An 11,929-nucleotide genomic window follows, 5' to 3' on the forward strand; every position below is an offset into this window, starting at 1 on the left:
TTATTTACTTTTCATTTATTCTTCCATGTTTTAATTCCTCTAGAGTTGGCATTGGATTATTTTCACAAGTTACCAATATAGACTAATTTTATTTTCAATTAATCCCTTTCATTATTATTTATTATGTCTTATTTTATTTTCCCCATTGATTCTGTGAAGTTTATAAATATGATGAGTGAGTAGTTCCATAACTTGATTGGGAGATGATTGAAAGGAAACCTTGAGTTGAATCACTCAAAAGAGAAATTATAATTGGATTTATTGTTGGATCACCCTCTAATCATTGACACTAGTCCTTCCCAAGGGAGAGGATTAGGACTTGTGACTAGAAACAGCTTTCCAACTTGCTTGACTTTCCTTTACCTAGTAAGGGATAACTAAGCAGAGCAACTTCCAATTATTAATTAATCTTGAGAGTACTTCAACAAGAATAAGGCTTCCAACTAATTTACTCCCAGTCAAGGCTTTTATTTAAAATTAATTAAATTCTCTAAATTAATTTCCTGTTTATCAACTTAACCATTTTTTGAAAACACCTGATTGATAAAATAGCACATCTTTCTGTAACTCGTTTGGAGACGACCTGGGATTCATACTCCCAGTATTTTAATTTCAATATTGTGACAACCCTTCTAAATTGATAAGCGAATTTTCGGCTGGTTAAGGACTGTACTTGCAACATATTTCTATTAATAATTTCTTAACTCGCCAATTTCCGCCACGTCAGTAATCATGAGAACCCTGCTCTATTTCTCTATTTCATGTTAATTTCACCTTTTTGGGTTATGGGTGTTGAAGTTTGTGATTTTGATGCTTTAGAGGAAACTCAATCTCAATTTCTAGCGGGATTTTGACCCATGAACATGTAAAGAAAGGTAAGAAAACTCATTGCCTCGATTTTTCTCGATTTCGTTTGAAAACCCTAGTGTAAACAATTAAAATTTTGATGTAGTTTGATTGAGTAGAGTGTTAGGTTTGGTTGATGTTGAATGGAGCTTGGAGTTTGAAGCTTGAATTTATGTGAATCAATTTCTTGGCTCGATTGGTGAGGATTATTGAAAGCTTGGATTTGGCTGGAGGGAAAAGTTCAAGAGTTGAAACCTCCGTCAATAAAGGTACAGGTTTTGATTTCGAGTAAACACCATATAACGCTATGTGAGAATTCAGGCTAGAAGACTTTAAGATATTGATGAATTGGTATTGTTGATAGTAATAGCTTAGTGTGAATATTTATGTTGGATGGTTGTTAAATGTTGAGTGAATTATATGTTTTAGTTTGTTTTGAATATGGGTGATATAATGTGTGAATTTAATTGGTTAATGGCTATTGAATGAAAATTGGGCTAGAGGTCGTGATTAGGTGAGTTACATCCATATTGAATAAGTTTTTGGGCCGGAGGCCGTGATTGGGTAAGTCTTGGTATGTTTGATAAAATTAATGGTGTTGTGGTATAGTTGTTGAGCTTGGAATTATGGTGAATAATATAAGAAATTGAATTTGGATGATAAATTGTTGAATTTGAATTTAAATGTCAAATTATATGATTTTGGGAATGAAAAATTATGTTTGGTGAATAATTGAGTGTTTAATTGTGTTATGATATGTTATTTGGATTGAATTATTACAAATGAAGTATGAAATTGGATTATAATGATTGATTGAAGTTTATTTTGGAGTTATATGAATATGAGATTAAGAACGAGGTGAAGTTGAGATATAAATGAGGATTGTTGATTTTGATCTTTGGATATAAATTATCTAATTTTGGAAATCTAGATTGTTGAGTGAGTATAAATGAGTTATGGGATTGATTGATATGGGTGTTAAAAAAAAGGGTTTCAAAAATTGGTATAAATGAATTGTGCAGAAAATTGTGTAATTTGGTGATTGTAGCCAATTTCGACGGGACATAACATGGTGCTCGGAGCTTAGAATCGAGTGAAGTTTATATTAAATTAAAACTGGGAATAAGTACTTTAAAACCGTCGAAGAATAAAGAAAAAATAATTTTTGTAACAACAGTTATGGATGCTTGAAAATGGGTTTCTAAAATTGAGTTATGCAACATTTGCAGAATTAGTGGCCGAATCAGGTCCCGCACATACGCATAAGGCACGCGGACGCACGACGCACATACCCACGATACCTAATTCTTGCGAGACTTATTTTAGGTTCTGCGCGTACGCACGACCCCTGTTTTTGCTGAAATGTTATTTTTGAATTATTTAGCCGTCCAGAGAGTTTGTATCTCCCTTTAATCTCTGTTTGGAGTCAAATAACCAATTTTTAAGCTTTGAATATACTGGGGGATAATATAATGAATTGAATTGATTAATTTTCGGATCAAACTTTGTTAATCGGTTAAAAATGTTGTGAGAATAGTGGTTTGTCCTGTCTACAGTGAGGACAGTAACATAGTCCTGCTCACAAATTCAGGAGGTTGCTGAATTTAATAATTGAATAGGGTTATGATGAGATATATCTCCAAAATTGATTGAGATGAGATTATGGTTGATATTGTGGAGATGGTGGTGTTGTCCCATGATGACTTGCATCATCTCCCTCTTTCTCCTATTTAAAAGGACCATAGAAAGAGTAAAATCTCATTCAATTAATGCAATTTCATGAACTAAATCGTGAATATTATGGTACATTGCTTTGAAATGAGTTTTGATCTATTTTAGGTGAAAAGAGCAACAAAAGAAGAAGGAAGCAAGAAAGAGAAGCTGGGTGTGTGTGCTGGGCGTGCCACTTGGTGCAAACATCAATAATTTTAATGGGTGTGGCATACCAGCCAAGGGGCATGGCACGCTAGTTATCAACACCAGAGAAGAGTCCATGAAGCTTTCAATGGGCATGGCACGCCAAGGCCAGGGGTGGCACACCAACTATAAACTCCATAGAAGGAACAACAAGCCTTACCATGGGCGCGGCACACCAGGGCCAGGCGTGGCACGCCAACTATATATTCTAGAGAGCATTTTTTGAAGACCCACAAGGGGGCGTGTCATGCCAGGCAGGGCGTGGCACGCCAACTTCATTATGAACAATGGGCGTGCAACTTGGGCACGAAGGCATGGCACACCAAGCTTAAAGAGTTCAATGCTAAAATGGGTGTGCCACTTGAGCTCGAAGGAGTGGCACGCCAACACTTGTTCGTTGATGTGCTATAAACTTGATAGCTACGATTTTAGGAAATTGCACGATCGGCAAAAATTCCTTCCGGCAAGTGCACCGGTTATCGTCAAGTAAAAACTCACAATAGAGTGAGGTCGAATCCCACAAGGATTGGTTGAGTGAGCAATTCAGATTAGAAGTGTGTTCTAGTTGAGCGGAATCAAGATTTAGATGAGAATTGCGGAATGTAAAATTGGCGGGAAACGTAAATGGCAAGAAATTGAAATTTGCGGAATCTTAAATTGCATGAATTAAAGAGCTAGAAGCTAAATTGCTGAAATTAAAAGGGGATCGGGGTGATTGCATGAATTTAATTGCAGAATGTAAAGAGAAAGTGGTAGATCAGAAATGGGGAATTCATTGGGTTTCAGGAGATATTGAGATCTCCGAATCAAAACATCTTTATCCCTTCCTCAACCAATGCATTCATTGAATTTTGCTTGGCAATCTTATATGATTGGATCCCAATCCCTTGGCTCACCAATTCTCTCTAAAAACAAACAAATTCCCAATCCCTTGGTTTAAATGTTCATAAGAAGAGATGATGCTCGATCACCGATTATACCACACAGTTTCATGAACCACAATTTGGTAGGATTACATGTCACAATATCCATCCAAACCCTAATCCAATTCACTGTGAGGAAGCTTCTCTAGCATGAATCCTTCATTCCTTTCCCAAGGTTCCGAAGGATTCCAATTATGGATAGTTTCTTTCCCAAGACAACTATCCAATGGAATTAGATCGAGAAGCTTTCTAACAAAATTCAAGAGAAAAGATTGAAGAAGAAGATAAAAACTATTATTGATTCATTGAATTACAATAGAGCTCCCTAACCCAATGAAAGGGGTTTAGTGAGTCATAGCTCTGAATTCAATTCCAAAAGATGAAAACTAGAAAATTGATCCAAAAGTTCCCAGTGTGTAAGAGTGTCTTAACCAACTTAAATTCTATCCTATTTATACACTTTCTAAATTGAGCTTCTGTTGTGTTTCTTGGGCTTTGAGGCCTTTCCCTGATTTCCTTTTGCTTTGGGTTTATGATCCAAAATCCTGATGAGGCTGCTGATCCAATTCTGTAACATTCATTGAGAAAACTTAGTGATAATCAAGTAATGACACATGACTCAACAAATTGAAGTTCCAGACTCATCAATTCTTAAGGCCCAATCCCATAAACCATGATATTCAATTGGGTTTCATACCAGAGTATGTTTAAGTTAATATTTGTGCTCAAATGCTAACTTAAACTGCAATATCTTTGGCCCAGAAACCTTTTAAAATTGTGGCGTTTAAGTTGCAGTTTAAGCTTAAACTGCAACTTAAACGTTGGACACTCCTGGAGGTGGTATAATTCGAGCACGTTTAAGCTTCAGTTTAAGGTTAAACTGAAGCTTAAATGTGGAAATGGAAGAAGGCAACCCTGGAGTGTGGAATTGTCGAACACGTTTAAGCTTCAGTTTAAGGTTAAACTGAAGCTTAAACGTGGAAATGGAGGAAAGCATCCTGGAGGGTAAAGGTCGAACACGTTTAAGCTCCAGTTTAAGCTTAAACTGGAGCTTAAACGTGGAAATGCAAAACGCAACCCTGGAGGAGAATGTCGAACACGTTTAAGCTCCAGTTTAAGGTTAAACTGGAGCTTAAACGTGGAAATGGCTCCATGATGCATTTCATTTCTGGCGTTTAACTTCCAGTTTAAGGTTAAACTGGAGGTTAAACGCCACTTTCAGCTTTCATGATTTTGGCGTTTAATGCTCCAGTTTAAGCTTAAACTGGAGCTTAAACTGGAGCTTAAACTCCACATGTGATATTCAAGCTTCTTTTATTGATTTTGTTGCTTCCTTGCCTAGCCTCTTCTTCCCTGAAATCATCCAAACAACTGCATCAAAGTCTTGCAACATTTCATGAGAAATCTTTCATTCATAGCATTCAAGTAATATAACTAAAAACTCATGAAATTTGTATCAAAATCATACTGTTTGGATGGTTCATTGCTTTGTTATTCATTTAACCATTCTTGGTTACTTTAAGCTCAAGAAAATGCATAAAACAACTAAAACTAACAGAAAAATGCTAGTGAAACTAGCCTAAGATGCCTTGGCATCACAACACCAAACTTAATACTTGCTTGTCCCTAAGCAAGTCCTGAGTTATTTGAGAAGAAAGCATGAAACAGAAAGCAATTACATTGGCTATATTAGCAAGCATTTGAAGTTCATCAGAAGGGTTTTATGCAGAAAGTTGCAGCATCACTTTTTCATTCTTATCAGGTAAGATTATCACTTTTTCATTGCATCCATCAAACACTGCTATGGCCTCTTGTTATTCTTATGTCCTTGGCACTTTTCCCTTCTTTGTTTTTCTATTTCTTAGAGCTCCTTTGCTCCTTGTTTGCATTTTTTTTTTCTTATCAGTGCACTACACATATCCACTACAAGCATTTTAGTTCACATTTCTTCTTGAGACATTGGTGCCCAGCACCTCTTTGTGTGACTAAATGTTTTGTATTTAGGTTGCTCTTGATAATGGACTTTTGGTTGATAATCCCGGGTTAGTTAACCCAAGTTACCAAGTGTTGAAACACTCCTCAGAACCTATTCATCCAAGCATATCCTTAATACATAAACACCACAGGCATTTGTCTCAGAAGTTCAAACCATTGGTGCCTAGCTTATTTTCTCAATTTTTTTTTTTTGCTTTTTGGTTGCCCTTTTTCAGTGGCTTTTTCTTCTTCTTTTTCTTTCTTTTTCATGGCCAAAGACATTTATTCATCAAGATCCATAGACAGTATTCAAATTTCTACACAAAAAATGATAATTCTACACTCAATTTCCAGTGATCTGACTAAACAATCAAGCATGCATACCACCACTTAATTCTACTTGATTTGTCACTAATTGAGCCAAGTTACTTTTGTTCAAACTTTTCTTTTATTTTTGGAAACAGAACAAGCATGGCAAGCATTTGTTTAAGAAGGTGAAGTTATATCCAAACATCTAGGCATTCACTTTATTCAAAGCAGTAAACAGACAAACATACTAGAAATTTCACATAAAACTTAAATGACTTAAAATGAAAGAAAGCTCATAAAGACAATTCACAAACTATTATTTGATTATTAAGGAACAAGACCACCTCTCATTTGTTGCTTGGTTCTTCTTGATTCTTGGGGTCCTGTTTCTTCTTGCTTCTTGTCTCTCTTTGACCACTTGTACTTCCTTTGTCTTTTTTTATGAGCTTTGTCCAGAATCCAGCTTTTTTCATTGTTTCTTCCACTCTTTTTTCGATGATCACTGCCTTGTTCATTTCTCCTTCTTGCCTCCCCTTGAAATACTCATCAAAAGCTGGGAATGCTGGGTCCATCTTGTGTAGATGTTCCCCTATGTAGTTAAGCTTGATTTGAGAACTGATGTTGTAATCAGCTTGAACTGCATATCTTGCATTTTGCAAAGTGGTGGCTTCCTTGATTGCCAAGATATTGTCATCTTGGTGTTGACATATGTGGCTGAGGGATTCCTGTAATTGTAAATTCTGTTCCCTTTGCAGATCTAGGAATCTTGATTCAAAGTTCCTTTGCATGTCCATCATTTTTAGGTGAAAGTCCTCTTGTCTCTCTTGAGACCTCATGTATTGTTGAGACATTCCTTCTATGATTTCCTGCATTCTGCTCATATCCATGGGGTCTCTAGGAACTTGTTGCCTTCTTTCTGGATTTCTTTGCTCTTCTTGCTCTTCTTGCTCTTCTTGCTCTGCTTCTTGCTCTGCTTCTTGCTCTGCTTCTTCTTGTTGCCTTTCTTCATTTCTTCTTTTTGTATGTCTTGGAGCAATTGGGCCAAGAGTCATTCTGTGAGCAGTCATGGCCATTCCAGGATGTAGCCAATTAGGTCTTGCATCTTCAAGTGGTACTTGGGCCTCGATGCATAGTCTGATGATGGTGCTAGGGAAGTGGAGCCAGGAGTTAGCTTCACTTTTCTCACTAAACTCTTGTATCTGTTCAGCAATGAGTTTATGAACTTTGATCTCTCCTCCCACCATAATACAATGTAGCAAGACGGCTCTTTTAGGGGTTATTTCTGAAGAGTTTGCAGTGGGTAGGATGGATCTCCTAACTATTGCATACCACCCTTTAGCTTCAGGTGTTAAGTCTCCCCTTCTCTAGACTCTTGGAGCCCCTTTTGTTTTTCTCACCCATTCAGCTCTAATGGCACAAAGGTCTTCAGCAATAGTCTGATAGTCAGGTTCTTCTAGCATCCTATCCTCATAACTTGCTTGGCTGAAACGTATGTTTTTCAGGCCAAGAGTTTTCATGATTGCCTTGGGGCTGAAGTCAACTTCCACCCCTCTCACATAGCTTTTGTATGTAGGTTCCTCGGTTGGATCCTCCCTCACTGCATTTGCATAAAACTCCTTCACCAGGTTGATGTTGATTTTAGTGATTGGCTTAGTCAGAAGCTCCCACTTCCTCTTTTTGATCTTCTCCCAAACACTTGGGAACTCCTCCTTTCCAAGGTCAAAGGGAATCTCAGCTAGTATCTTTTTAGGTCTCATCCATTCGGCCTGAATCTCATGGAAAACTGATTTGTATTTCCATGCATCAAATTCCCTTTCCTCCTCCATTGGCTGCTTGCCTTTTCTTCTTTTGTGGCTAGATGAGGCTGCCATTGGTTCTTTATTTTTGGCAAGTGACAGGCTAAAGTTGACAAGGTGAAGTAAGAAAATATTGTTAGAAGTGTGGTGAGGTTGTTTTCGGCAAGAGGTAGTTATGCTATGATGAAAGAATATGTGCAAGAAGGAGATTTGGTGGTGTGGAACTTGTTCCCCAAGTGGTTCTTTATGGTGCATGCAAGTGAAAACTGGACGGCTAGGGTGAATTGTGAAGGATGGCTTGATGGTAAATATATGAATTAGGGAGAAAGACGAATTGCTTTTCACTTTCTTGGAAGTATTCTAGGTGCATTAAATTGTACATGTAGCTATCTTTTCATGCAGAACTTCCTTTTCCCATGTGTTAGTTTCAAAGACTTGTGAACTCCCTTTTTGACCAAGCACCGTACCTCCCCCTTTGTCTTTTTCATCCATTCTTATCCTTCCTTTTGTACCTGCACAAACAAACAACTTTGCTATCATTTTTTTCGGTCCATGTGAATAATGAATAGTACTTGCACATGTTTTTCCTTCTTTTTGAATTGTAAATCAATGCTTGACTTCATGAGCTTATAGCCGTGACTCTTGTATGTATGCACACTTATTACTGGACACCAAACTTAGTGTTTGGTAATGTCTCCTGATGACATGAAATCCATGTTGGTTGCCCTTAATGAGTGTGCATAATTCTAATAAATCATAGTCACTTTGGCTCTTTGATCCTAAACAATTTTACTACCTAAAGTAATTGAAATCAAAGTATTAAAACATGCAAATGGTATACTTGTCATGAATTTCTAAATCCAGAGGAACTTCTTGCTTTTCATTAACTGTGTTCAAAGAGGAACACCAAACTTAATGTTTGGTTGTGCACTTTGAATGAAAGATTGAATACAATTTGAATAAGATTTGGGGTGCCTTCAGGCACACCAAACTTAGAGACCAATTGTATTTTACATGCAATGTTTAGTGCACCTTATCAACAGTTGTCCTGAGGATTCAAGTTCATGCATAAGAAACCATGCTTTATTAGATGCAAAGCAGAACAATAAAGAGTAAGGATACTAAAACATGGGTTGCCTCCCATGAAGCGCTTCTTTAACGTCACTAGCTTGACGGTTGTCCCTTGTTAGGGTGGATTGTAGTGCTTGATGTCCTCTCCTCTCACTATGAAAACGTCCCCATTTGATTCCTTCATGATTTCCAAATGTTCTATAGAAAGAACTTTCCTGATTGTGAACACTTGAGGGAACTGGGAAGGAATGGTTTTGAGGCCAGGTGGGATTGGCAGATAATGACTTGATATCACTTTATCTCCCGGAGAGAAACCTTCAGTGGGAATTTTCTTGTTTCTCCACCCTCTTGGCAATTTCTTTACAATTCTTCCCTCTCTCTTGAGGATTTCTTCATTGACCCTTATGCCAGGAGGATCCTTCTGAGCTGTTTCTATTGATTCTTGTGGCTTTAACTCTTGCAATTCTTGTTTGCCTTCCAAGGACTATTTCAGAGTTTCAGCTGCTGGGTTGCTTTCCTCCAAACACAGATGGCTACTATCATCCTTAGGCTTTTCAGGTTCTGGTTCAGGCTCAGATGCAGGTTTGAAAATATGGAAAATGAGCTGTTCATCATGTATTCTCAAAATTAGCTCTCCTTATTCTACATCTATGAGCGCTCTAGCAGTGGCTAGAAATGGCCTTCCCAGAATGATAGGGTGTAGGTAGCTTTCCTCCATGTCCAAAATGACAAAGTCTGTGGGGAAGAAATAATTTCCCACTTTCACCAGCACATTCTCAACTACCCCTTCAGCTTGCTTCTGAGTTTTGTCAGCCAGTTGTATGATTACATCAGTGGATCTCACCTCATTCAGTTGTAGCCTCTTCATAAGAGTCAGAGGCATCACATTTATGCTAGCTCCTAGATCACAGAATCCTCTGTCAATTTTTGTTTCCCCTATGATGCAGGAAATATGAAAACTTTCTGGGTCTGTTTTCTTAGAGACTATGTCCTTCTTGATGAGGGCACTACATTCTTTGTTCATTATTACAGTTTGTCCTCCCTTCAAAACTCTTTTCTTGCTCAGCAATTCCTTCAAATACTTGATATGTGTAGGCATCTGCTGGAGAATCTCAAGAGAGGGAATATTGATATGGAGAGACTTAAATGTCTCTAAAAACCTTGAATATGTTTTCCCTTTTTCACCTCCTCCTAACCTCTGAGGAAATGGTGCTTTTGGTTGGTATGTTTCCAGCATGCCTTTATTTTGCAGTTCCTTGGCTTGTTCAGTTTCACTTTCCTGCTTAGCTTCTTCCACACCTTCCTTCAAGATTTCTAGCTCCTGTTCTGAGGGTCTGATTCCTTCTTCTTCTGAGACTTCCTTCAATATGGTGATGGCCTTGCATTCTTCCCATCTTACTCCCTTTTGTTCCCCTTTAGGATTCTTTTCTGTGTCACTAGGAAACACTGCAGTTGACTTGGGGGCCTGTTGAGATAGCTCTCCTACTCGAGACTCCATCCTCTTGAGTTTTTCACCATGGTTCCTTAAGGTAGATCTCACATCATCCCTAAAGCTTTTCAACTCACTTATGTCCTGACCCATGTTTGCAAGCATTCCTTCTATCCTGTTTAATTGATCTTGAAATTGTTGGTTCGGATTAGGTTGGGCAGGTTGATTATTTTGGCCATGATATGGTGGTTGGGAGTAGGTGTTTTGTGTGGCTTGGTATGATTTTTGGTTGGAGTTTTGGTATGTGGAATTGTTATGTTGGTTGGGGTTGTAAGTTTTGTGGTTTTGTAGTTGGGTTTGCTGGTTTCCCCACCCAAAGTTTGGGTGGTTTTTCCAGCCTGGGTTGTAAGTGTTGGAATGTGGATCATATGGTTGCCTTTGTTGATTTCCCACATAGTTGGCCTCTTCCCAATCACCTCCTTCAGTGCTTACCTCCTCTTGATCTTGTGTGTGTATTGCAGCCACTTGATTTGTTCCTAATTTCCTGGTGAGCTCTGCTAGTTGCTTGGCAAACACCTTGTTTTGGGCTAGAATTGTATCAACATGGTTCAGCTCCATAACTCCCTTAGTGTTGTGTCTCTCTGAAGCATAGTAGTACTCATTCTCAGCCACTGTCTCAATCACTTCAATGGCTTCTTCCACAGTCTTTTTCCTGTTCAATGAACCTCCTGATGAATGGTCTACAACCTTCCTTGATTCATAAGAAAGTCCATCATAGAAAATATGCAATTGCACCCAGTCATGGAACATGTCTGGTGGGCATTTCCTTGTTAACTCCTTGAACCTCTCCCATGCCTCGTAGAGAGTTTCACCATCTTGTTGTCTAAAAGTCTGATCCTCAGATCGAAGCCTATTGACCTTTTGTGGTGGGTAGAAACGTGCCAGAAACTTGCTTTCCACCTCATCCCAGGTTGTTAGGCTCCCCCTTGGGAATGATTCCAGCCACTTAGCTGCCTTGTCCCTAAGTGAAAATGGGAACAAGAGCAGTTTATAGGCATCTTCCTGGACTCCATTGGACTTCACAGTGTCGCAAATTCTCAGGAATTTTGTGAGATGTTGGTTTGGATCTTCATTAGCACTTCCGCCAAATGAACAATGATCCTCCACCAGTGATATTAGCTGTGGTTTGAGTTCAAAATTGTTGGCCTGAATGGGTGGTTTCTGAATGCTGCTACCACAATTCCCAGAGGTTGGGTTTATGTATGAACCAAGAACCCTCCTCTCAGGAATGGCATTGTTTCCATCAGCCCTCTCATGGTTGTGAACTTCTCTGTCCATGTTGAGATCTAGAGCTTCCTCAAAATTCTCCTCAGATTCTCCTTCAGATTCTTCTTCTCTCAGTACTCTCTTCCCTCTTGCTTCCCTTCTAAGTTTATGAAGGGTCCTCTCTGGTTCGGTATATGGAGGAGTTGATGTCTCTCCTCTCCTACCTGTCATACAAGAACACAGCACAGGCAACAAACAAGTGAAATACTCTTGGTTAATAGAAGAGTATGGTTAGAGCAGATGAGGAATTAATTCAAATAGTTAGTGAGTCAGTGAGTTAGTTGCTTGAATTTAAAGGCATAAAGAAAGAAAGCAAGTAACAGAGTGCAGAAATTAAA

At 38.5% G+C, this 11,929-nt stretch overlaps 1 non-coding gene across 1 annotated transcript; it reads left to right on the top strand.

Annotated features, from left to right (window-relative positions):
• Window positions 1-11,073: 11,073 nt before the first annotated feature.
• Window positions 11,074-11,177, top strand: LOC130972417 (small nucleolar RNA R71). Its single transcript, XR_009083586.1, has one exon. It is a non-coding gene; the product is annotated as a small nucleolar RNA R71 (small nucleolar RNA).
• Window positions 11,178-11,929: the final 752 nt, after the last annotated feature.

This window comes from Arachis stenosperma, chromosome 3 (genome assembly GCF_014773155.1).
Source record: "Arachis stenosperma cultivar V10309 chromosome 3, arast.V10309.gnm1.PFL2, whole genome shotgun sequence".
Classification (NCBI taxonomy): Eukaryota; Viridiplantae; Streptophyta; class Magnoliopsida; order Fabales; family Fabaceae; genus Arachis; species Arachis stenosperma.